This window comes from Leptonychotes weddellii, chromosome 1, assembly GCF_054177405.1.
Source record: "Leptonychotes weddellii isolate Sample4059 chromosome 1, ASM5417740v2, whole genome shotgun sequence".
Classification (NCBI taxonomy): Eukaryota; Metazoa; Chordata; class Mammalia; order Carnivora; family Phocidae; genus Leptonychotes; species Leptonychotes weddellii.
Window position 1 is genome coordinate 138,691,348 of NC_138369.1, and position 25,299 is coordinate 138,716,646.

The 25,299-nt window shown below is 36.1% G+C and overlaps 1 protein-coding gene across 16 annotated transcripts in view; it reads left to right on the forward strand.

The window, feature by feature from the left end:
- ZBTB20 (zinc finger and BTB domain containing 20) overlaps positions 1-25,299 on the forward strand; it is a 764,927-nt gene that overhangs the window by 322,080 nt on the left and 417,548 nt on the right. For 2 of the 16 annotated variants that reach the window (XM_081796666.1, XM_081796675.1), the window contains exon 1: positions 2,599-4,881. The exons of the other annotated variants lie outside the window; for them this stretch is intronic. The gene's annotated coding sequence lies outside the window, so the exon portion shown is untranslated. Of the gene's footprint in view, positions 1-2,598; positions 4,882-25,299 lie in introns of those variants that run through there. 16 annotated transcript variants of the gene reach the window in all.

A 25,299-nucleotide genomic window follows, 5' to 3' on the forward strand; every position in this document is an offset into this window, starting at 1 on the left:
TGGATCACTACATCAAAAACTAATGATGTATTGTATGGTGACTAACATAATAAAATTAAAAAAAAATTGTCCAACTCTTGATTTCAGCTCAGGTCATGATCTCAGGGTTGTGAGATCGAGCCCCACACTGGGCTCTGCATGTGGTGGGTAGTCTGCTTAAGGATTCTCCCCCTCACATTCTCTCTCTTTCTCAAATAAATAAGTAAGTCTTTTTAAAAAAAGAAGACAAAATTGAGACATAGGAGGATATTAAATGATTTGTAGCTTATCACATAACAAGGTCACAGGAAAGCTGATAAGATCTTGGACTCCTTCACTCTGTGTACTAGCCATGACTAGTTCTCTGACCAGAAACATTTTTCTCCTTCAGGGAATCCCAATTTTCACATTTGTAAAGGTTGGAGATTTTCACTGAGAAAGCAATGCCTCAAGGGACTAGGAACTTTTGAAAAAACTCAAGGTTTTTAACCTCAGCCTAGTACAGCCAAATATATTGATCAACATTTAACAATTTCAGAATGTTAGAATTCTAAAATTCTTGCTTAGACAGAAATCTAAATTTGAAACTGAAAGTAAATCATCATTCCTCTCCTTCATTATTTAGTTATCACTTAGTAAAACATTTAGGTATTAGGTATTTATATATGTATGCAAAAATGCATAAGTTTGTAAATTATAAAATATATGGGATTTATTTGGGGAAAGGTTATAAAAAATAGCATCTACTTTGAGATGTTTCTGTAATAACTTCCAGTTGTCATCATTTTTGACCAAAAGATTAAATTTCTGATATGAGACTAAAGACTCAAGCAGTTAGTAAGGAAGCAGGGACCCAACCAGACCAAAATTTTACTAAGTCATTGCTACCAATCTAGAGAAAGAGCATGTGAAGTAGTTTTCCATACTTTAACTTTCTACCAATTAGGATTTCCAGTTGAGAAATGAGCAGATTCTAAAAAGCTCTGGCTGCCCAGGTTAGTATGGCGCAGGCAGTTCCTATGCTCACCAACTCATCTGCTAGTTTTCCCGTACAAACCTGATTTCAGCCAGAGGCCATAGGCTAAGGACCAATAATGCAGGATCTAAGCAGTCCCTTATCCCAAAGAAATCCCCAAAGGAGAAACTTTACATACACATTCAAGTAAGTGAGAGCCTTCGTGAAGCCCCTCCAATGACTCCTCCATGAAGAAATACTCCATGTCACCTAGAAACAGCTTTATCACCATCAATAAATATGTGTTCCAATAATATTTGCTCCAATAGGGCAGGAACTGGAGACGGCTGGACTTAATCAAGGTCCAAGAGAGAAGAAAGTATGTGGAGAGGGCATCAGAGTCCTTGGAGTTGGAGAATGCTGATAGTTATCTGAGGAGAGCAAATGGTTGTGCTAAGTTCTGGCTTCCCCAGTGAATGCCAAATAGGGTTTTCCATCTCCATGAAATAAAATGTAATATTGTATTAATCACTTGGAAAAGTAAGAATTTTTTTCTATTGTTAACTGGTAAGCTCCCATGTCATCTATTTTTCTGTCAGCTGTTTTCTTAAATATAACCATTCAGCTCTATTATAAACATTCTCAAAGGAAATTCTGCCAGATTACCAACTCTGATTTGCATTAGCTAAGACTTATTTACATTTATTGTCTAAGGCAGGCTTAGATAATGTATGTGTTATTTGGTCCAGAAATAGTAAATCTTAGTTGTATCTGATAAGCTTTAACTCTGGATACTTGAAATGCCATATATTGTACACCTATTCAGAGCTAGTTTCTATGCTATGTACCTTAATGTAAATTATCTCCTTTAATTTTCCCCAACAAACCATTTTAGAGATGAGAAAATTGAGCCTCAGAGAACCTAAATAATTTGGGAGGATGTACTGCTAGTTAGTGGCCAAGCTAGGACTCAAAGTCCTCTCCCCTCTTTTTAAGCCACTCACTCAATCTGCTTCTAAAAATGGGGAAGATTCTGAATTACCTTCTATGAGTCTATGGCGTTTTAATAAGGAGAAGGGGGATGCCAAAGCATATGGTTTTATGGTGCTAGTTTTTATCACACAAAACATGCCTGATTCAAGTTTGTTGTCAGTTAATCTCTCAGTGCAGCCTATGAGCCTGTTGATACCATAAACACTATTATTTAAGTCTTATTTTGTGAGACATGCCTCATAGTAGATACAGTTTAATTCTCAAATTAACCTCAAAACCACCTTAATTTTGCTAGATTAAAAATAATAACCTAAGCCTACATGTGACTATGTAACTATAAGGTAATGGGACTGATTTTTGGTGGGCATTATTGGCACTGGTCTGATAATTTAGAATGAATCCACATAGTGCGTATCCAGATTCACTACCGATGAGTTTCATAATCTGTTAAATGGAGATGATACTAGTACCTACTTCATAATATCACTGTGAAGATTAAATGAGATAATATATATAAAATCCTTAGATCAGTTCCTAACAAATAATAAGCACTCAGTGAGTAATAACTATTACCATATGTGAACATTACAGAAATAAAAACCAAACAATTACTGGTAGGTACTTAATACATAGCAAGTGCTCAATAAATATGTATTGAATGGATTAATACATTGTATCAGTTCTTCAAACCGGCTATGTGTTACTTATCTATGGTAAATGCAGTATTCGGCCTCACGCTGTTGAATTTAATACAAAATAAGATGTTCAGTGTCATTAAGAATTATACACAATTTGCAGGAGCATTTATTGATTCTGAAAGAGCCTTTTTGGGGGGTTGAGGGTATCATTTATTTTCCTCAAGATTTTCACCCTTAGTTTTTGTGACTAGAGTTATATGTGTGACCACTAAATGGATATAGATTTTCCCCTTCCTTAATGGTCATGTAGATATGATTTATCTTATGGTACAATGAAAACAGAAGCTGTACAAGTATGTACAGTAAAAGAAGATAAATGGCCTGGAAGGAACAAAAAGGCAATGTGTGTCACAAATGCTTCCCACTTGTCTGGCCCAACTGAAACTCACTGAAAGTAACACACTGAAAGTAAGAAAGACATATATTGTCACTGTTTGTTCCAGTTCTGGAGATGCTGCGTACTTTTCTGATGACGTCCAGATATTATAGTTTGGGGGAGCATTTTTTTTTCTTAGGAAATTTATTTTGAAATCCTGAAATGTTTGCCGTTATGGATCTGAAATTGTCATGCTTTAAATACCACAGTTTCTAACTGGTCATCTAATTCCAGTAAGAGTTTTAGAAAGGGTTTGAATGTTGCCTCTCCCTAGAATATTCTTCCTACCAATGATATTCCCACTCTACCTTTAGAAGTAGTCCAAGTAGCTCTGCCTCCTACTTTTATGCATATTTGTGTCATTGCTCTTGCTATATAGTATTCTTGTGTTTTCCGCTTAGATACGTTTTTTTCTCCTTTAGAGTCTAGTGACTAAATTGTGAGCTTCTTGAAGACAAGGGCTGTGTGTTTGTTTTTAATCTCTGGATACCCAGTATTACTTAGTGGTTCCTAGAATAAAGTAGGTATTCAATAAATATGTATCCAATAAATTAATGAACTTGCAATCATACACACACACACATTAGATCAGGGTCATGAATAAAATTTCCTATGTGTGTTTCTCAACTGCTTATGAATGTTTTAACTTGCTTATGAACAGATTGGTATGTTTCTGAGTTCTCTAATCACATTGAGGGGAATTTTCTAATCTTTGAAAAAAAACCTGTTTTTACCTGTTCATACTCTTTGTTTTTACTCTGAGCATTCCTTTTGCACGTGGACTGAAGCGTGCTGCAAGTACTGATTACTTGGTTGAACCACACAGACAGTGTTAAGAATCTTTATTTTTATTTGCACGCTGTTTGGTGGTGGTGTTCAAGCACATTACCTGTATTTTTAGAAAAAAAAAAATACATGGATTGTGTCATTTCACTGGAGAAGTCTTACTTCCATAAAAAATTCTCAGCATTTAATACAGTGGTTGGCGTATAGTTGGGATTCAGTAAATGTTTGTGGAATGCATGGACAAATCAGCCATTATTATTAACTGTTTTGAGGATGAGGTATGAGATTTCTTTTAAAAAGACGAAATGTAATGCCCAGCAGGATAAGAGTGAATAAGAGTGAATCTGACACTCATAATTCTTACCTCTGTGTTTCTAGACTGTTACGCAGGCTCACTGAGAAGTGCCTTATATGTCTGATTTCTCAACTTCACCCTGCAGTAAACTTTTGCAATCTGGAGGCTAGAGACCTCTTTTGTAAATGTTGTCTGCCCGAACTGCGTTGGCACCAAGGAGGCCTTAGCAGATAAAGTGGAGGAACATATGGCTCCCATCTGAATACAAATTGGTGGACATAACGTGGTAATTCAGCTGAGATGTCCTCTATACTGTAAACTGAAAGAGTATGATTAGAGGTGTTTATAAAAGGCGTCTGATTTTCCCCCACACACCCCTCCCCACCTCCTTCCACTGTAGTTTTATCGGCCTGAATCATAGCCATCCAGCGTCCCAGTCTCACTGCGTTATTTGTTAAAATGGCCAGCATGAGGAATTATTAATTAAAGCTAACAAATCACCCTGACGAGCTGTGCCCTGGCATGGCTGAAGGTTGATTGGTGAAAGTGTTCTCCTTTGGAGAAAAGACTTTTTGTGCTCGTGACGCAGTCAGGGATGGATTATTGAATATGCAAGTTAGAAGAAAAATCACAGGACAAGCAAATTGAGTATTTACTGGCAAATAATTGCTCTCTTAAGCTGTGGCTCTCTTCCTAAATTCTTAACATTCCCGAGGGTTAGAAAGAAACACAGAAAAATGCATCGGTACAGAGTACATTTCAAAAAAAATACATAGACTGATGTTTCAGACTTGTGCAGGTAAGTGTGATTGTGTGTGCATGGAAAGTGAAAGAACAAGGGGATGCAAGGGAACGATGGCGGGGGGGGGAGTTTTTAATCTGGTGGGTTTTTGAAAATCAATTTGTTGTTTATTGAAATACTGCTTGGCGTATTTCTAAGTTGACTGAGAATTTAGTTTCAGTGCTGCATTTACTGTGAAAGTTAGAGAAACGAGAGAGGGTTTTCTCAGAGTTACTTCATGTCTTTATTAGCAGAAGGATATGTTAATGTTTTGCCCCAATAAGAGTTATAAATTTTGCTCAGATATTTGTGGATATATGTATACAATTACCTCCTGAGTTAGGGTTCTTTAGTTATTCTCAACATTTAAATATGACCTGTTTTAACAGTGTCCCAAACACATTTGGGTACAACTATTGCATTTATTTTTCCAAGTAAACTCGGTTTTCCATTTGCACCAAGCTAGTCCTTGTTCAGAATTTCGAAAGGGACATTACAGTTCTGAAGTAGTTACTTAAACTTCAGGCTTCTATAATAACAAAAGTGTCCTTATTATCAATCGTATGGTCTTTTTATCTGAAATGTTGATCAGATTACTGAGTGTTGTGGACATTGTGAAGTAAGTGAGAGTAGTTTAGAGGCTTTTTCAAAACCAAACTTAAACACATCAAAATGTTAAGTGTGGAAATAAAGGCTCATTCTATGTATAAAATATAGACATTAAGAAACAGAGATGCCCTCCTAAGTATAGCTAGGTTATGTGAACAGCATTATCAAAACATGCATATCCACTGAGGATGAATTTCATATTCTGAAAACCTAGAAAATTTGCTTTCATTGACAACAAGCTGTTTTTGAAATGAGAATAATTGGCTGGCGAAATAGCATTTTAGGGTTATAATAACTATGAATAACATGGATTTAAAACAAAGGCATAAACATAATTTAAACTAAATTAGCTGATTAATAATTTCAAAGTGCTTTAACAATAAAACATCTACATGATAGTAATAATAGTCAGAATAATAATAAAAATGGAAAATCTGACAATCACCCAGAAATTAGATCAGATGACTCTCATAAAGTTTTAGAGAAGCAGAAATCTAAAATATAAATATATAAAACTTATATTTTGCCTTCTAATCTGTTCCTTGAACCATGCAATATTGTGCTGGTCAGGATTTTTCTTTACTATATCCTATTTTATTAAAAAGCATAGTTTGTCTTAGTATGTAGAATAAAGCTCATAAGAAAGTTTAGAAAATATATTTTTTAAGGTTTAATTCCCACTGGATAATATTCTATTCTCGGTTTTCCTCCTTAAAGTTTCTTGTGACTATTTGAGGGCACAGTTTGGTCCATTATTTTGAAATAGCAAAGGGGGCATTTAAAGCATATGTTCAGAGACTAAACCATCTGCCGGTTTTATTATGAATACCACAGAATTATGAGGACTTGGAAAGGCTCAAAAATTGAGCCAGAGTTCCATGCAAGATTAAAAAAACAAAAACAAAAATACAGCACTTTGATTTTAAAAAGTGTTTTGCAATCACTTACTTTTGCTAAGTATTTTCTTTAGTCTTCTATTGGAGAATAGTATCATTACACCCTTTTGATATATGAGTAATGCATGGCAAAATATAGTTGAGTGACATGAACCTATGGAAAGGTAATGGTAATATTTTCTCTCTGATTTAACCCATTAAATTTAAGTGCCTTTTGGAATTTGGGGTAGACTTGTCAATAGTGAAACTCTCAGTGAATTGGAGAAACAAAATGGTGACCGCTGGAACAAAAATGAAGTCCAGCTGCTAGCTTCTGGACTGTCTACAAGTGAGTTGCAAGAGACATGCAGAGGTCAGACTAAAGAGCAATTCTGTAATCCAATTGTGATGTAATGGAAGTATGAATCAACTATTGGTTGCCCATGCTGGGGGGAGCCCATTTCCCCCAAAATGAGCATAATTTGACATTATTCCAGGGTAGTACTATATTCTTTTGGTGTCTGGAAGGATATGAGATCTAGAAATTAATACAAGAACAAAAATTACATTTAAATCCCAAACATAATAGTATTTCAGTCCAGAGCCATCACATAAAGACAAATCAAGATGAGTAGCATCGTTAAGATGTCTAGTGCCCAGTTAGAGTTCTCTTAACTTTGCCTAAATTTTACTAAAATCAGTCTGAGACTAGCTGGATCATTATTAGAGGAAATGCAAAAAATAGACTACTCCAACTTGAGGATGAGCTTTCAGAGTTGAGATGACTTATCCTTCTTTGTTGCTTTAATGAAAATTACTTAATTAAAAGAGAATAATAATGGAGGCAAAGGACTGAGGTGTTCGGTTTGAAGAGTCTAGGTAAAATGTGTGTGTTCTGTGTGTGTAAAATACATATAAGGAAACACATATTATTGCATGTATACATGTATACTTTCTTAAAGGAAAAATGTTTTCAGAATTGTGCACTTTGTTAGACTGATTAAGTCTAGGACTGTTTCTTATACAGTCAGGCTAAAGACTGAACACACATGTTTTAACATAGCTATAGTTGGCTTTCGGTACTTGAAGGATGTCAGATGTAATGATCTGGTGCTGAGAATACCTATGTTGAATTTCATATGGATTTTCTCTTAAAGGTATTTTAATTTTATGCCTCCCTAAGTTGCAATCCTGCAAGTAATCAAGTGAATCTATTAGCCCAAAGACTACAAAATGTCTCCATTATTTCAGGAGGTTAGTTTTTATTTTATACTTTGGGTGAGTTTGATATATATAACTAAAAGACACACACACACACACACACACACTTTTTGTTTTGTTTTCTTCATTTCTTTCTGCCACCTTGTTCCAATGAGGGAATTAAAATGGCTGACAAAGGAAACAAAACAGATAGCACAGTGAAATACGTGAATTTAGAAGTAGGTAAGAAAAATAAACAAAATAAAACAAAACCATAAACAAGGGCAAGGACATAAAAGTGGATTCAGGAGTAAAGTCAGCATACAAATTACATTCAGTGAAGTGTTATACATTTGCCTTTAAACTTCCTTGCAGCCAAGACAAAGAGAAAACCATGACAAGTCATGCAATTTACAACATTCATAAGAATAATAAAATAATTTCCATCATTCATTACTAACGCTCTTAAAAAATGGCAAACTCTGAGTTTTTAGAGAGCTCAGTGGTAAGACAACTCCCATTGAAAATAATTAGAGGCTGCAGAGACCTAAAGGTCAGGGCAGAAGCAGAAGCCGTACCTTCCCTGGGACATGTGTGGAGGAGTAGACTAATCTCCTTTCAATCCCAGGGGATAAGTTTCAGGGGGTTGGGCGAGGAGCTACAATTAGTGCCATGATGTTAGCAAGACCAAGATCTTATGGCAAATTAGGCATTAAAGAGGAAATTTTTAAAATCATTTCATATAAATATATATGTATATATTTTAAGAGTAAGCCAAAGATTTAGAAGGCATCCGCATTTATAAAAACCATTAAAACGCATTTTACCAAGTAAACCTCTTGAATCAACATTGCTTCCCTGAGTTGATCATGAAACATTGCTGCACTGCTGCCATTCTTCTACTTTTACTTTAAGCGCCCTGCCAGTCTTTGTCAAGTTTTAAAAAAGAACCCTTTCTAGCTTAAAATGTAATGTTCCTTGCCCTTGCATCCTCCCTTGGTTCATTTTCAAAAGTCTTAGCAAACTGCCTGGTCTTTTCACAGGTAAATTTGATGGTTGAGTCACATTGAATAGGCTAGTTTTTTCTCCATATTGAAAAGGTGAAGCATAAGGATTTTTTTTTTTGCATTATCTATGTAACCCATTCCATAGTAAGTTGTCCAAAGACCACCTGTATCAGGATTTCCTAGGCTGCTTGTCAAAATGAAGATTCCTGGGCCTCATTCTAGAATTTCTGAATTAGAAGCTCTGAGGAGGGAGTCCGGGGATCTAGAATTTAGAAAGCTACCCAGCTTAATAATGCACACTCAAGTTTGAAAATCACTGTTTCAAGATTTTTGACTTTAAAATTTCTGGTATATGAACATAAAATGGTAGGATTTCCATACCACAGTTTATGAGAGTTTATTATATTAACACTAAGACACTAGTGTTCAGTAATATGTGAAAATAAAACTGGAAAGATCAAGCTTAGAAAAACTCTGCTTTTGTTTGACCCTTTAAATCATATCTCAGCATTGTATAAAACATTCTTTAATTTTTTTAGCTATCATTTATTGAAAACTACTATATACTAAGTCATATGTTGAGTCTGGGTACTAGAGAGACAAAGATGAATAGGAACAAGACAGTCGGTTGTCTGAAAAAACTCAAAATCTAGGATAATTTATTAGAATATTATCTTCTCCATACTAGGGAATTGCCACATAATCTCCTCTTGAGTAAAACTCAAGATTTTCATTGTATTATATCAGTATAAGTATACATTTGCTAATAGTAATTTCACATAGTAGGATCCTGCTACAATTTGGAAGCTGCAAAACGTAAGTAAACCTTGTAGGGTCCTTCATCTTCCCTCTCAACAGGAGACTGTATCCCCAAGTCTGGGATGGGAGGCATCACTGGGACCTTCTAATTCCATTTCTACTATCATCACCCAGTGATTTGTTACCACTATCCTCTTTGAGGATACCTGATAATAGGAAAACTTCTGTATCTCTTTCCATTGCCCCTCTGGAGGCTCAGCTGACTTGTAGGAAATACTGGAGTCTGTATGACAGCAGCCTCCATAGTTGGCAGGTAGGGCAAAATATAGAGACTCTCAAGCTGCTCTCAGCTAGTGCTCAGTAGTGCCAGGAATTGGGTATCAGTAGGCTAGCAGGGACATATTGTACATGAAGGAATTTGGTAGTTGGTCTGAGGAACAGGATGAGAGCTTGCAGTTTCACTGCTGATTCATGTTTTTCTGGAAAAGTACTGAAAACACCCACCCCTTTTATTATTTCCAGAACAATATGAGAAATACTGTGAGAACTTATATATCTTTTTCTTCCTTTTTTTAAAAACATATACTTCTTGAATATTTAGTGCCATGTTCTCTTCTAGGAACTCGAGATACAGTGGTGAATAAAATAAAGTTTATACCGTCATGAAGTTTATATTAGGGTATATAGTATATTAGGGATAGAGAGTAAAATTACTAAACGTAAAATGTTAAGTAATATAAAGATTAAAATATGCTCCATTTTTGGAGCACTGGGTGTTATACGCAAACAATGAATCATGGAACACTACATCAAAAACTAATGATGTAATGTATGGTGATTAACATAACATAATAAAAAAAGATCAAATTAGAAACTAAAAAAAAAATATGCTCCATTTTTGAGACATTGCCTACTGCATTCACCATGACTTCCAATTATATTCATGATATTTCATAATGTGTTTGTATGAATGTGAGTGTGTGTGTGTGCGTGCGTGTGCATGTGTGCCTACCTTAATGCATTCATAAACTTCTCTGGGAACAAACCAGTCAGTTCAGGATATTCCTGAATATTGTTGTGGGAAGCACTTTTTAATGGAGACCTGCACATAATGTAAAGGGAGAAACAAGACACATGCAAGGACCAAAAAGTGTGCAGTCAACCACACGATCATTCTTTTTCAATTTTTTGCTTGTTTGTGTGTGCCTGCATGCGTGTGTGTGTGTGTGTTTGTATGTGTGTTCTGAGTTGTTTGTTTTTAATGAACTAAATGCAAGTCACTCTAGATGCCCAGGGGTTTAAGAGGTAAATAAATTATGGATTCAGTCTTCATGGGACTAAAGGTAGAGGTGACAAACAATTAACAGTAGTATAAGGCTTTCAAAAAGTTCTATGGAGGACAGAGTAAAGAGTACCGTCCCTGAATAGATCAGAGAGTAGAGCAACTAGAAAGATTTCCCAGAGGGAATCATTATTTAACTGAGACTAACAACCTAATAGTAAAACAAAACACAAAGAATTTTTTAAAGTGAAGTTCTAATTTTTCACTTGCTCACCTAAGTACATATGCCCTTGGTGAAAATATTTTAGACAATTGGACAACATATTTTTTTTTAAAGAGGGTGGGAAGGGAAATCACCTATTAACTCAGCACTTAGAGAAACCATTGTTAACATTCATCAGATACTTTTTTGAACATGTATTAAGTTCTAGGGTTATGCCAACCAGCCACTGTCTTCTCAGAAGGGAGCATTTTAATTGGCAGGCAATATGAATAGCAGCAACTCAAATTTTAACTCCTGTTAGCTGTCTTCAGATTTGAGCTTACAAACCAGTTGGGTCCCTGTTCTAGTTGATGTAGACAGAAGAGCACAAATGCAATATTCTTGGGCACACACATCATAGCACCTGCTATTTCGCACACCTAATATAGGTGTGAGAGACAAAGTCACTGGGTTCAAAGTTTGGCTCTGCTTCTTCTCCATCTGTGTGATCTTGGGCAGGTTATTTGACCTCTGTGTGTCTCAGTGCCCTCTCTGTTAAATTAGATTATTAATAGTATATACCTCATGAGATATTTTGAGAAATGAATAAAATAATGCATGTAAAGTGTTAATCACGGTACTTGGCACATAGTAAAGTATTCAACAAATGGTATCATTATTATGATGCTAATTACTATTATTATTATTATTACTATTACAGTTATTTTCATTACCAAGGAAACTTGCCGAAAATATATTTTGTCCAGTGCAATTCCATTATCACTACTGACAAAACAACTCAAAACACATTTCCTACTGGGGGTAGGTCAAGATATCATCTTTGTGACACACATTAAGAATCAGCATTTATAGCTGAAAATTATAATATAATTTAGCTCAGTAGATAAATGACATTACGCAGACTAATTTTCTGTTTCTAGGTAGAAATGATGTTTAAATCTGCCTTAAATGACCTTCATGTTACAGATTTTGTTTCAACAATTTGTGACTAACTAGGTTTGTTTTATTAAAAGGAACTTTTAAGTCTAAAGCTCATGTTTTTCACATGGTTCTACATTTCTTTAGACCATCAGTGGCTGAAAAGGATAAGAAATACAATTTTAGATAAAGAGTCATCTTCAGGAAGGAAAAGATTCTACATTGTAGATCTGTATTTTAACATGATAGCAAACAAAGATATCTAGCCTAGCATGTGCCACATAGTAGGTGCTTAAAGAATGTTTTAAATTGAATTACATTTAAAAAGAAAAGGCATGTGAACATCAGTATAGATATTCTGTGGAAGTGTAAATGATTTTAAGAGAATGATGACACAGTGGAGTAACATTGTATGAGAACAAAGCAGTTGTGTGAAATCCTGACAACACATTATGGTAACTTTCTAAAACTGTAGGCTTGCCTGTAGGCAGAACTACATGGTGAAAAGAACGTAAATTCTGTAGTTGCACAGCCATGTTTGTGGTTATCACCTCCCCATTCAAATCATATACTCATGGACATGCTATTTCTTGTGCCTAAGACCTCAAATGGAAAATGGAGCAATAATGGCCTCATTACACAGCACCTGCAAGAGTTCTTGGAACATAATAAATACTCAATAGATGATATCCATTAATGACAGCAATAAAAACAAGATGACATAAGAGCCCTGGGTGCAATGAATATAAACTCACCATATGTGTGTGTGTGTGTATGTAATATGAATTATATATATGTAATTCATCTTCATTAATATAAAAATACTAATACTAAAAATTGTCTTGCTTAATGTTTGACACACAGTAGGAACTCTGTGAGTAAACTTTACCTGTTTAAATGCCTTCATGCAAATATTTGCTTTAGCTATTCTAGTTAAGTGAAAATAGAATTCAAATATCTGAAACTAACTTTATCTTTTGAAAAAAAAAATGACAATAAAAGCGAAAGTGACCAAAGGATGTGTTACTAAAATAGTCAAATAATTTGGACTTGATGCAAATAAAGATCAGGGATAACACTCCACTTCAAGTAGAAGAAAAAGTGAATTAACATGAGAAACTCTTAGGTGACCCCTAATTTGAATAGTATTAATTGGAAGTATTTTAAAGATCAAAAGGCTATTATTGCTCATTGCAGTGGTAGCTACATATGGAAAATGGCTGCAGAGATTCACAATACAAAAATAGTTCATTGCTAAATTCGAAATTCTGTTAATGTCACAAACAGTGGGATGTGAAACACAAATGAATTGTGATGACAGTTGAGTCCCAAGCTGCCTATTTTTTTCCCTCTGAGCTGCCCATATTTGGTTTTATATTTTCCTCAGTCCTGATTTAACCCATCAATATTTGTATTTTCTGAAGCTAGCACCACCTTGGAACATCCACTTAAGGATTTTGTTCCTAAATGCTTCTCAATTGCTAGGACTTTTGCTCTCACTGCTTTTCTTCCCACAGGTATGTATTCTTGAATCCTTATCTCTCACCTCAGAGTCGGAGTTTCGATCACATCTTAACAGTCTTCTAGGACTCAATATTGCTCGTTACTCCTCCATTTCTCACAAGTGTTTCAAGTGTCATTCCATTCTTCTTCATCTGCAGGGCAGATTTCTTCTCCATGTTACTTTGACTTGGGGGCACTTCCTGTCATCCTGATCATCTCCATTCATTCCCTACCACGCTTTTAAGAAACCTGGTTTTCTAAGTGTCACTCTTATCTTTTGTGGTTGAAGGTTCTATGATCCCAGATTTGGGGGAACAAAACCAGATGCACTATTTTATGAACTGAATAAAGCCCTCTTTTAAAGGCAGCAATTCCATATAACCATAAGTTAGCTTGACTTTTGGGAAATGTCATTTAAAAAGTCTCTAAAGAGAATTGTTAAAATGACCAAATTATTTCAGCTTAATGGATTTTGTAGCATGGACAGCAGATCTACCTCCCAGAGCAATAGTCCTGGCTAAATATGTTTTATCTGGATTTTACTTCAGGCAATGATTTGGTTGCCTTTTATTGAGTGACCTCTCAAACCAAACATTTTACATTTAATTCTTAAAATAATCCTGTGAGATAGGTACCATTATCTTTACTTAATAGATAAGAAAACTTTGACCTAGAGAGGTTAAATGACTTGTTAAGGGGGTGGAAATAGGATACAAACTCAAGGTTCTAAGACTCTAAAACCCATCTTTTCTCCATTACCGAATGCTTGTGCCTGGTTTTATGTTTACCTAATTGGTAGTGGGAAAGAAATTTATAGTATAATTTGATTGGGAGCATGGCCAATTTCATCAAAGCAAACAAAGTGATGATGAGATTTTATTGTGTTATCATTTTAATAGAAATATGAACCCAGGGCTATGGATTCACAGGATCCCCAGAAGGGTGAAGCACACGAGTCCAGGCAGCTTTCTTTACTGCCTCCTTTGGTTTTAGGAGACAGGTTGTTATTAGTTCTCATAGACCAAGGGGTTTGACTTCCCATGAAAGGCCTTCCATGTCTTGTCCTCGTCTTTTTCTCCAAAATAAAAATCTGCTGATTCTTCCCAACAATTGTATTCTGTAGACCCTTTTCCCACCAACCTTCTGGAAGGATTAGTAGTAGTAATAGTAGTACTAGTAGTATTTAGTATTTTTATAAAGCAAACATTTAAAATATTTTTAATCCATTCATCACCAATTCTATATGTTTCTCTCATGAGGCATTAATATCACTTTACTTTTAGATGCCTTTTACAGTTTACAGCTTGGAAAATATATACAAAAAAACCACACATTGTTTTTTCCTTAGGTTCATTGAAAATAGAGATATATAATTTAGCCATGGTTTCCACATACAGTAAAGCAGTGGTAGGACTACCCTTCAGATTGAGAATCTTTATTTTCCAGGGTAGTACTCAGGCCTGATTTTCTGTTCCTTTCTTTTTTTAAGATTTTATTTATTCATTTATTTTAGAGAGAGAGAGAGTAAGAGAGAGAAAGTAGGAGGAGGGGAAGAGGGGGAAGGAGAGGGACAAGCAGACTGCCTGCTGAGCATGAGCCTGCTCCTGGGCTCCATCTCACAGGACTCTGAGATCAGGACCTGAGCCAAAGCCAAGAGTCAGAGGCTTAACCAACTGAGCTACCCAGGCGCCTGGTAGGCCTAATTTTCTAATTTGCGCTTGTGCAGTCGGACCACTGAGTACCAGTTTGCACTCTAAGCCCCAAAACCTCGCTTTAAGCAGGAACTTGGGGCTTAGTAAAGATTGGCTGAGTTTATCACTTTACCATAACCACTTACTTCATCTGGGTCAGATCTTCTAAGAGGAACTCCTAAAATTTCCCTAGAATTTAGAGTGATATTTTAGCTGAAAGAAAGAAAGAAGGAAAGAAAGAAAGAAAAGAAAAAGAAAGAAAAGAAAGAAACTACAAAAAAAAAATGGAACCATCTTTCTTTAAATACTTCCCTGAAAAGAAAAATAGGCAAACTTTATTATACGATGTTGAGTTTTGGATTACTCATCATGAGGTTTTTCCTGGGCTGTATCTCTCATGTTCACCTTTCCTCCACTGGCAGTGAATGTTTCAATGTCCTTCTCTCAAATTTGAGCCATTGTCAATTTTGATTTGTGTCTTCACAATTACTACTCTAAATTTAAAATGAGTTAGATGTTTTATTCTTTCACTTTTTGAATATTTAGGAAGTTTTATTATGTGTTTATCAATACTCACTGTAAAAGTTGGCCCCAAATCCTGGTTTTTTAAACAAATATTGCCATTTTCTATAAATCTGAATACCGTTGCCTATTTTCACCCTTTCTCTTAGTGCCCAAATTCTTCAACTTTTATTCTTCTCTGGAAAGCATTGAGTCCTGGTTAAGTGAAAATTAAGAGTTTTAGAAGATGAGCATAAGAAAGAGCTATTTTCAGTTGTTTTCAAAATGGGCTTCCTGTCATGCTGTTTGTATCATTTTCACAAATGTGATACTGCATGGATATTACATAGACATAAGGCATATTCACAGGTATCCATTACTAAAAATATGGAGGAAAATCCCACATATAGATGTCCTCCCCCCACAATGAATTTTGAGCATAAGAAAATACCTTTTCAACAGTGGGGTATCATGTTGTGCTTGGTGAACTCTAGCATTTGTATCCCTTGGTTTTCATGTTTGTGAAAAATCTTGAAGACTTATGACCTCTTTTTCCTTTTAGCTGCACAGTCTCAATATAATACATTTTGAGATTCAGTATGGTTATAATCCCAATCATACCACATTTAAAAGCAAAGTTCTAGACCGTGTTTCTCTGCCAGCATGACTCCTCAAAGAAAACGAAACCAGCCCTAACAAAACCCTCCTTAAAACAGAGTAAAATGGGGCTTACAAGAGCTGTTTTGAAAAATGGTTTGAACAGTGACTAACAACCAATTTTTCAGACACCATTGTAGCCATTTCAGGCTGTAGAGTGGACAGTCCACGGGGGGAAATCAATAAAGGGAGAAGATCTCTGTCACAGAAAAACAAACAAACAAAAAAAACCCTAAAAACACCGTTAAGACCGATTCACTCTCTATGAGTCTATTATTGCATTCCACTAAAAGGTGTTGAAAAAAAATCAGCCAACTTCTACTAAAACGAAGTGTCCAGACAAGCAAGTCTGTAAATAATTAAAAGAATAAACTGAGTAGAAAAAAGGGAATGGGGGTGGGGTGGGGAGGAGATAAAGTACTTAAAATGTTGAATGTACCAAAGAGCAGAAAAACTCAGGGAGAGAAAGAACTTGTTCTTCAAAAAAAGATACTTTCATCCTTCACCAGTAACACAGAACTGATAGTCTGATAATAGAAGCCCTTTGGGTAAGGTTGGTGGGAAGAACACTGTCTTCAAAAAGGCTTCACTAAGGTATTCAGTTGCCCAGGGTAATCTGATCAGAGTGTCCTTGCTTCTAGAGTTGAGTAAAATAAATCAGGATGAACAACATATGGTTTAATAGTTAACTTTTAGAACAAGGGACAGGAAGATGCTTTTATGCCACAGTCCCAGCATTCGTTCCAATCTCATTACTAAAGTCTGTTCTGAGAGCATTTACAGCTTTCCGGAGAGTCTGACTTTGGCTGAATCCTGAAGATAGAAATATAACCTTAATGACCTCCTTGTCCTGGAATCTCCCTTAAGGCAGGTGAATCTTTGTGATAAAACATGCTCTAGGTTCCCAAGTATTCGTATTAATATCATTATTAATAATATTATTACTCCTTTCTTATGTTGGTAATTATCTCTCCATTTTCCTATTCTATTCTAGAAATAAGCGAAAGTTTTGTGAATATGCAGAGTTGCTTTCTCTAAGTTTCTCTGAGAAAGTTTATGTGTCTTCTTCGGAGTTGGAAATTTGAGATATTTTGAAATATAGCTGTACGTGCAACTCCAATCCTGATTTTTAAAACCAGAGACAAAAGATTTTAGAAACAATCTTTTATTTGACAAAGGGAGAGGACAAAGGAAGGGAGAGAATTGTATTTTTTGGATGATTAAGTTTTCACTGCTCGGTGTTGTTTGGCTAGTGGTGTTTTTATCAAGGTCTCTGCTTTCTCAGAATCCTAATCAGACTCTGCCCCTATGACTAAGAGAACCTCCCCAACTCTTAGCATCTTCTCCATGTCTTCCAAAGTAGAATAACCATGGGCTAGGATTTAATATACCTAATGAATGGGCCTTGGGTTATGAACAAGTACTAAGGGAAAATAACGTGAAAATTGAAGGCAAATTCATGATAAGCACTGAGATTGGGAAACTTGAAAAAATCTGGTAGGGAATTCTGTTAGTGATAGAGCTAAGAACTAAACAGCAATAATAACAACAAACAAAAACCCATACTTGTCACTCCCCTCTCCCCAATTCCATTTAAAAAGAACCACCTCTGTAACAACAGCCCAGCAAAGAGACAGCACAGTTCTGTATTTTTGCTGCGTGACCACCGTGGATACTCTGTCATACAGTAACAGAGTTACTTATCCCTCATGTTTCTCAAAGATCACCTTTGTGCATGTCTCCAAAGCTGTCCTGCCAGTGTTACTATTCCCTCCTCTCTTCTTCTTTCCATGTGAGAAAAGAGGCTCTTTCTCGAACCTCTTTAACACATTCACCATTTCATTAGGACAGATGGGTGTTTATATATGATGTCTTTAAAGTGATGAGATAGCGAGAAGAGATTTTGAACAATATTTTACCAGTATTATGGAAAAATTAGCAACCGTATATTCCATATACACATTCAAAAGCTGCATAAAATGCAAATTCTAGTCATGTCTGATCTCTTCTGCATTTATATAGTGACTATTGCTGTGGCATCTAGGCACTTTATGTTATTTCCTCTTATTATTATTTACCACCTGATCATTGCAAAGTGCTTTTAACAATCAGAGAATTTCATTAACAACCCATTCGCTCTCTCTTTGTTTTTCTGCACCCTTGCATGTGAAAGTATCTTGCATCTTAGTAGCTGTATCAGATAAATTACAGTAAAAAGATAGAGTGCTGCTGACAGAAGCATGGGGGAGAAAACCATCCCCAAGCATCTCCTAAAATCCAGTTTATGTTTTATAGTACCCAATAATAACATTAGAGAGATAACTATGGAAATTATAGAAACATTACAGAGTTGAACCCAGCCACTAGCTGTGCACTTTTATTTATCATGGTTTCCACCACTGTAATGATCAGAAATAAGAGGTGAGCAAGGCGAGTAAGGTCTGCACTTCACACATGCAGGGGTCTGGGCAATTGCACCTTCTCACTGTAGAAAGCTGATGACTTCTTACTGCTTCTTGACCTGCCTCTAGCCCAGAATCATACAAGTCAATCTGTTTTAAAATTCGAAAAGGTACTGTTAAAAATATTTTTAAGCTAAGAAGATCAAGATTTGTTTATAAAAGGTTCATTGTGATTATAGATGAAAGTGCGTGGTTGGTACCTTAACAGTTTGATTGAATTAAAATCAAGTTCACTCTGGGGTTTCCTTCTCAGTTCTACTCCTTGCTTTCTCTTTGACTCCAAGCTAATTGCATAACCTCTGGTTGACTTGCTCCTCGTCTACACATTCAAAGTGAAATTCAGAAGTGAGGTTATTAATCTAACTAATGTAGGCTATAACATTATTTCTCTAAGTATTTCTGTGAAAGAATTGGAGATTTCTGACTTAAGCAGACAGTAATAAAAACTAACAGTTTTATGCACCATCTCCTCTTATCCTTAGACAACAGACCTATGGAAGTGGATGCATCAGGATCACTTGGAGGCTTGTTAAAACACAGACTGCTGGGCCCCCCTCCTAGAGTTTCTGATTCTGAGTCTAGGGTGGGGACTGATGATTTGCATTTCTAACAAGTTCCCAGATGATGCTGGTGGGAACCACGCTTTTAAAATCACTACACTAAGAGAGATGTAGCTTACGTACAGAAAAGGAAATCAAGGCCGAGTGGTCTCAAGTCCTGGCAGTAAAGTGACAGAGTACAGTCAAAAACCTAGGTCCCCTGACTTGAAATATTTTTTTTTGAAATCTTACTATCTTTCTACTACACACATTTTTCTTTACTTCTACTACTTTTATGTTTCGAATGACTTTCAGTTGCCTTGAGATCCTGAGTGAAATAGCTTTGTAAAGGGATGGTAATTGGATCTTTTCCCCTTGGATCTAGTAGCTATTCTTACTGGATTTGTGAAAAGAGAGGAGGAGGCCATTCCAAATTTTAGTGACTTGCTTTGGTATGAAGGGCTTTTAAGACCAGCCTTATACTTCCCTTTTGCGGATAAGTGTAATAAACTTGAGTCTTCTTTGTGTTCATTCATCATAGCCCATAGATAGATATGAACAGGTTCTCTTTGGTGGACTTATGACCATATTCTGCTGTGACAATGCTTTGTAAAAATTTCTGCCTGTATATTACTTCTTCAGATAGTCATGATGAACGAATGTGGCGAGGAATACATGGTGAGGCAGGTGAAGAGCCACGGCAAGGAGATTGAGGACACTGTTTCCAGTGCAACCTCATCCTGGCATGGGTCTACTTATCTTCACGGGGAGCAGGACAGCACAGCGCAGTGGTTCGTAATCCAGCCTGCACATTACAGTCATCTAGGGGAGCTCTAAAACAAGCACCCATGTCTGGGCCCCATGTGCAAGAAATTCTGATAAATTGTTCTGGGGGTAGAGCCTGAGCATCAGAAGTTTTAAAAAGCTTCCCAGAGGATTCTAATATGTAATCTGGGCTAAAAACTAGTGGCCTAGTGCTTAAGAGCCTGGATTTTGGAATCAGAGGGATCTGAATCCATATCTTGGTGCTTCTACTTAGTTACTCTGCAAACTTGAACAAGTTATTTAATCTCTGCCAGCTTTAGTTTTCTTGTCTGTAAAATACAAATAATAACACTTGCTTTGTAAGATATTTGTGAGCATTAAATGAGATGGTACATTGAAATGTTTGACATAGTTCCTGGCTTGTGGTAAGGACTCTAGTCACATGTTAGTTGCTTTTAATGTTATAATGTGCTTCGATTTCCTTATCCATACAGTGAAGGGGCATTTTAACTTATGAAATGAAGGACAGGTATTTTAGGATTCTCTATTTAGATGCTTGTCTGTCACCTTATCCACAGTATCCTGCTCCTTTCCATCTTACCCTTTTGTTCCCTAAATATACATGTTTTGTAAGGTGCAGTCTTTGACAGACTCAACCTTTATTACTATATTTTACCAACTATTACTAATCTGTCCTCCTCCTTCCTATCAATACTAAAAACTTGAAAAATAAGACAAATCCACTGAAATTCCCATATGGGGTAATAGAGGTATGATGTATGGTTGACAAATAGGTTTAAGAAACAAATGGCAAAAACTAATATGTTGGCTAACTGAATTTGAATTAAAAAAATAAAAGTTGCCATAAAAAAAAAAAAGAAACAAATGGCAAAACTTTGTGAACATGTACAAAAATATGGCCTTCCAGTTGATCGCTCTGTTTTCTGCCATCACCCACTCGAGGAGTTTAATCATTGATATCTTTTGTCACAGAGGAGGAAGGGTACTCACATCCCACTTCTTAAATATTGCAGTTGCAATTCCCTTCATTTCCCCTGATTTCTTCCTGTAAGTCCAAAAGAAGCCTTAATACACAGATGAGTAGTGACAGTTTCTAAAGGCAGCCATGGTTTTTCTAAGCCTGTTTGCTTGTCTTTACCTGTGTTGACTAGGTTATACATTTCACATCATTTTATACCACCAATTCAAAAAATTAAATCCCTTTTGAAAAAAACTCCCCTTGTTTCTCCCTTTAAAATATACAAATTATGTTTTTGGATGGACAGAGAGGAATTATTTGACTGTCCAATAAACAGATGGTTCCATTTTCCTTGACTCAACTCACAGCACACATTAGTCAGGTCACATGCCTATTTGGGAATTTTTGTAGCACTAGGTCACTTGCCGAGCTTTGGGGCACATAAAAGACTATTTGCCTGGCTTTTAAGTTTGTGGATCTTACGCTGTGCCTGGCATGGAGATAGGAAGGACATTTTTTTCCATTAAGCTTTTTCACTGTGTTTTGAAAGGAAAAGTTGAAATAGAGTCCCTACTGAGATTTTAACATGTTCCATGGTGGTAACCATAGGAAATAAGGAAACAGAAAATTTTTGGACAGAAGGAAGCCAAGGAGTCCATCTCAGCCTGTCCTCACCTCTCAGATACCAGTTGGATTCTACAATATTATTTTTATCTAGGTGTATATCTAGTGCTTTGTGTTTCTATAGCTTGCTTTCTGATAGAAGGGAAACATTGCTACCGATCATCATGAAAACTATTGCTCTCTAAACCATACTCATTTCCCTCTTCTGGACAAATCAGTGGAAACATTCGTTCAGTTGTTAATAAAGCTAAATCATGGGATTTTTTATTTGGAAAAATCCATTTTGATGTGTAAAGGGATTCTCAAAGGGTGTTACGATAGAGCCTATGTAAACTCCAGTTATGGAGAAAAGTACTTGTTTCACACAAAGACATATATAAACACAGAATAATGACATTTTTCTTCATTAAACTCTGGGTGCTTAAATTCGCACACATGCACACACTCCAAGCCCCCCACCCCCACCCCAAACACACACATTCTCTACCTACTCTTTTTTTCCTTAACTTACCCCCTGCTCTAACCTCCAGGGATCAAAATATACTAAAATCTAAATCTACTCCCATTTGTGAAAGAGCCTATAATGCCACTTAAGTAAAAGTGCTTGACAAACAGATTTATTGGTCTTCTTCCCTGAAAACTTAAATATGAACATTCTGATATATGCTTGTGTGTGTGTGTGTGTGTGTGGTGTTCTTCCTACAGACAGGAAACATTTTTCAAATAATCTGGTCTGATAAAGCTCTATTGCAAATTCACCAGTTCGTTCACATTATACCTATGCTGATAGTTTCTATTTCCTTTCATTATATGGCACTTACTATGAATGAGATTCTAGAACACCACTTTCCATGGTTACATTCAAATAGTGAAATACAGCTAACCAACTAGTAGTCAAGGCTATTAGTAATTTTTTGATAACACATTCAACATGGCAGCAGTTATATTTTCTTTCTTTTTTTTTTTTTAAAGATTTTATTTATTTATTTGACAGAGAGAGACACAGCGAGAGAGAGAGCACAAGCAGGGGGAGTGGGAGAGGGAGAAGCAGGCTTCCCGTGGAGCAGGGAGCCCGATGCGGGGCTCTATCCCAGGACCCTGGGATCATGACCTGAGCCGAAGGCAGACGCTTAATGACTGAGCCACCCAGGCGCCCCTTATATTTTCTTTCTTAAATCCACACTAGCACCGAATCTTAAAGTGAATTACGGAATTCAAAAAGATAAGTTTTTTTAAAACCAAGCTCTTACCAGGTCAGAAATAGTACCTCACAACACTGTCACCAGCATTGCTGTTATTGCTGTTTTAAACTGGACCACCCAGATTGCAAAGTCCTATAGTAACATGGTAAAATTAGTTTTTTTTTTCATAATGCCTTTTTGAAAGATAAACACCAGTACACAAAAGTATAGCTGAAATCTCTCAGAGCTACAGAGCCCATAAAATGGGCGTTTTTTCCATAAAGACAGGAGGAGGTTTGCTCAAGGAGCAGGTTGAAAGGCAGGGTGGCATAATGTTAGAATGTCTACACTCTAGTTAAATGCTACCACTTAATGAGTTTACCTCAGTTAAAGGATTTAACTTCCTGTGCATCAGTTCCCATGTCTGGCTCATGTCCACCTACAACCTCCTACACTTTAATAATGATCAAAATAATTAAGGCCATCAAATTATTTTGAAGTGTTCAACATTATATACAAACACAGTCTGTTAATGGTCAAGTTTTAAATGGAAATGGGGACCAAATCCTTCGGAAAAGTTTCCTTGTTCCAAATGATGGAGACTAACTGGGTGACTGACGTCAAAGCCTGGATGTTTTGCACAGGTTGACAACAAAAGTAGAGCCAGAGAGAAGGGGCTGCCTTAGGCAGGGCAGTGATGTGGACTACGGTCCTTAAATTAATAGGAGAAATGGGAGATGCTGGAATCTTTGAGGAAGCATATTATTTGATCAGATGTGTTATGCTTCATGAATTCTCCACTGTTCAACTTGAAGTATGAGTCAAAAAGGCTTACCTGACAAGGAGAACCTCTGGTGAGAAGCAGGGGTTTTGGCATAAGATATCCTCAAACTTAATTCTACCTCAGAGGCTGGCTGCAAATGCAGATCTAGAGTCATATCCCTACAGATTCTGATTCCACTGTAGCTCTTGGGCGGGCCTGTGATTTTCATTCTAACCAGCTCCAGTGATTCGGTTGCTTATGTCCCGAGACCACTCTCTGAGTTTCCTGCAGTAGCCATTCAGTGCTCTAGCCTTCAAATTATGTGGCTTCCAGTTAGGGGGAAAATGAAAGGAATCCTTTAATGCTCTGCAAAGCCCTACAAGACAGAAATTTTTATTTGTTTTAATGGAAATTCCATATCTGAAATTCTCTGTGTTTGTTCCTACTAAATTTGCATGTTTTAGCATTTAGGAAAGAATACAAATAGATCTGTTTGGTCAGAATTTTTACTTAATTTGGCACTATAGGATCTATCAGAATAAGGAGTCTTTTACATATTTTGTTATTTTTTGTCCTCTTTTTATGCATGTGCCCAGCTGTCTTCACAAAACTAAGATGAATTTTAAAAACATAAATGAACAGTTCCATTTAATATGTTTATTACATGTTGTCATATGAGGTACTGCTGCCATCTGATCTAACCTCTCTAAAATTCTTGAGTCTATAAGGATAAGCAAGATATATCCCCATTACTAAGAATTTTTTTTGTCATATGAAAGAAAATCTCTCTCTTATTCCACATATTCAATTTCCTTGTCATTTTACATTATAAATAAATAACAAACCAATTTGGCACATGCCCACCGATTAAAAATAAAAGTTGTCAGAGTGAGAGGGGAAAGACAAAAATATGAATTATTAATTATAATATTAAGCAGCACAAAAAAGCCTAACATGAAATGATATCACCTAAAAAGAGATTTTATCAAAATGAAAGTGGGACAGTGATATAGTCTTTATCATACAATTTGCATTGTTGTCATTTTTAAGCCAGAAATATATTTACTATATCTGGTGCATTTATATCAAGTTTGATGAAAGGATATTTTAATCATGGCAGAATAGAGAAGTTATTTATAGAATAGTAGGATTAAAGGAAAGCTCAATTTTAAAGCCATAGATTAGATTATCCTATTGACCTGGTGGTTATATTCACTATGACATCATACTCTTGCATATTGTTTTTTTTTTAAATGTCCAACTACTGAAAAAAACAAGAATACTTAATTAGAAGAGAGAGTGATGTTTTTCTTTTTAAGATGATTTTAGGAGTTTACATAGCTCCTATTAGAATGGGGATGAATGAGTTTGGGTAGTTTTTTTTTTTTTCCCAAGTGGAGATTTCAAGTGAATATACATTGAGTACTGGTTTATAATTAAATACGGGTTTTTAGGAGAGAAGAGTGATTTCTTCTCAAGAAGGGACGCTATCAGGGCTTTAAGGGAAATACTTCCAACTATGTCTCTCTAAGTCAGTGTTATCCAACATTTGTGAGTGACTTAAGTTTTCTTTTCTTAATTAGGCTAGCCTTTTGTTTTTGGTAATTTGTTTTTGATAAGGTTTCACTTGTTTCATCAAATGTCTGTAAATTTCATTTGGGAACAAGGGCAAGGGCAAGATTCTGAAAAGAATCTCCACATTTGGAGTAATCTCCTAGGAGTTATCTGCATAGATGCATAGATTCTGAGAAAAAATAATTCACTTGTTATTCCCATGAATAGCAACTTTGGTTCTGCTTAGTAGTGTTTTTGTTTTAACGCTATAGACAGCTTCCTTGACGCCTAGACAGCTTCCATAAAAACCATTTCAGCTGGTTTTGCTCATTGCCTTGATAGTT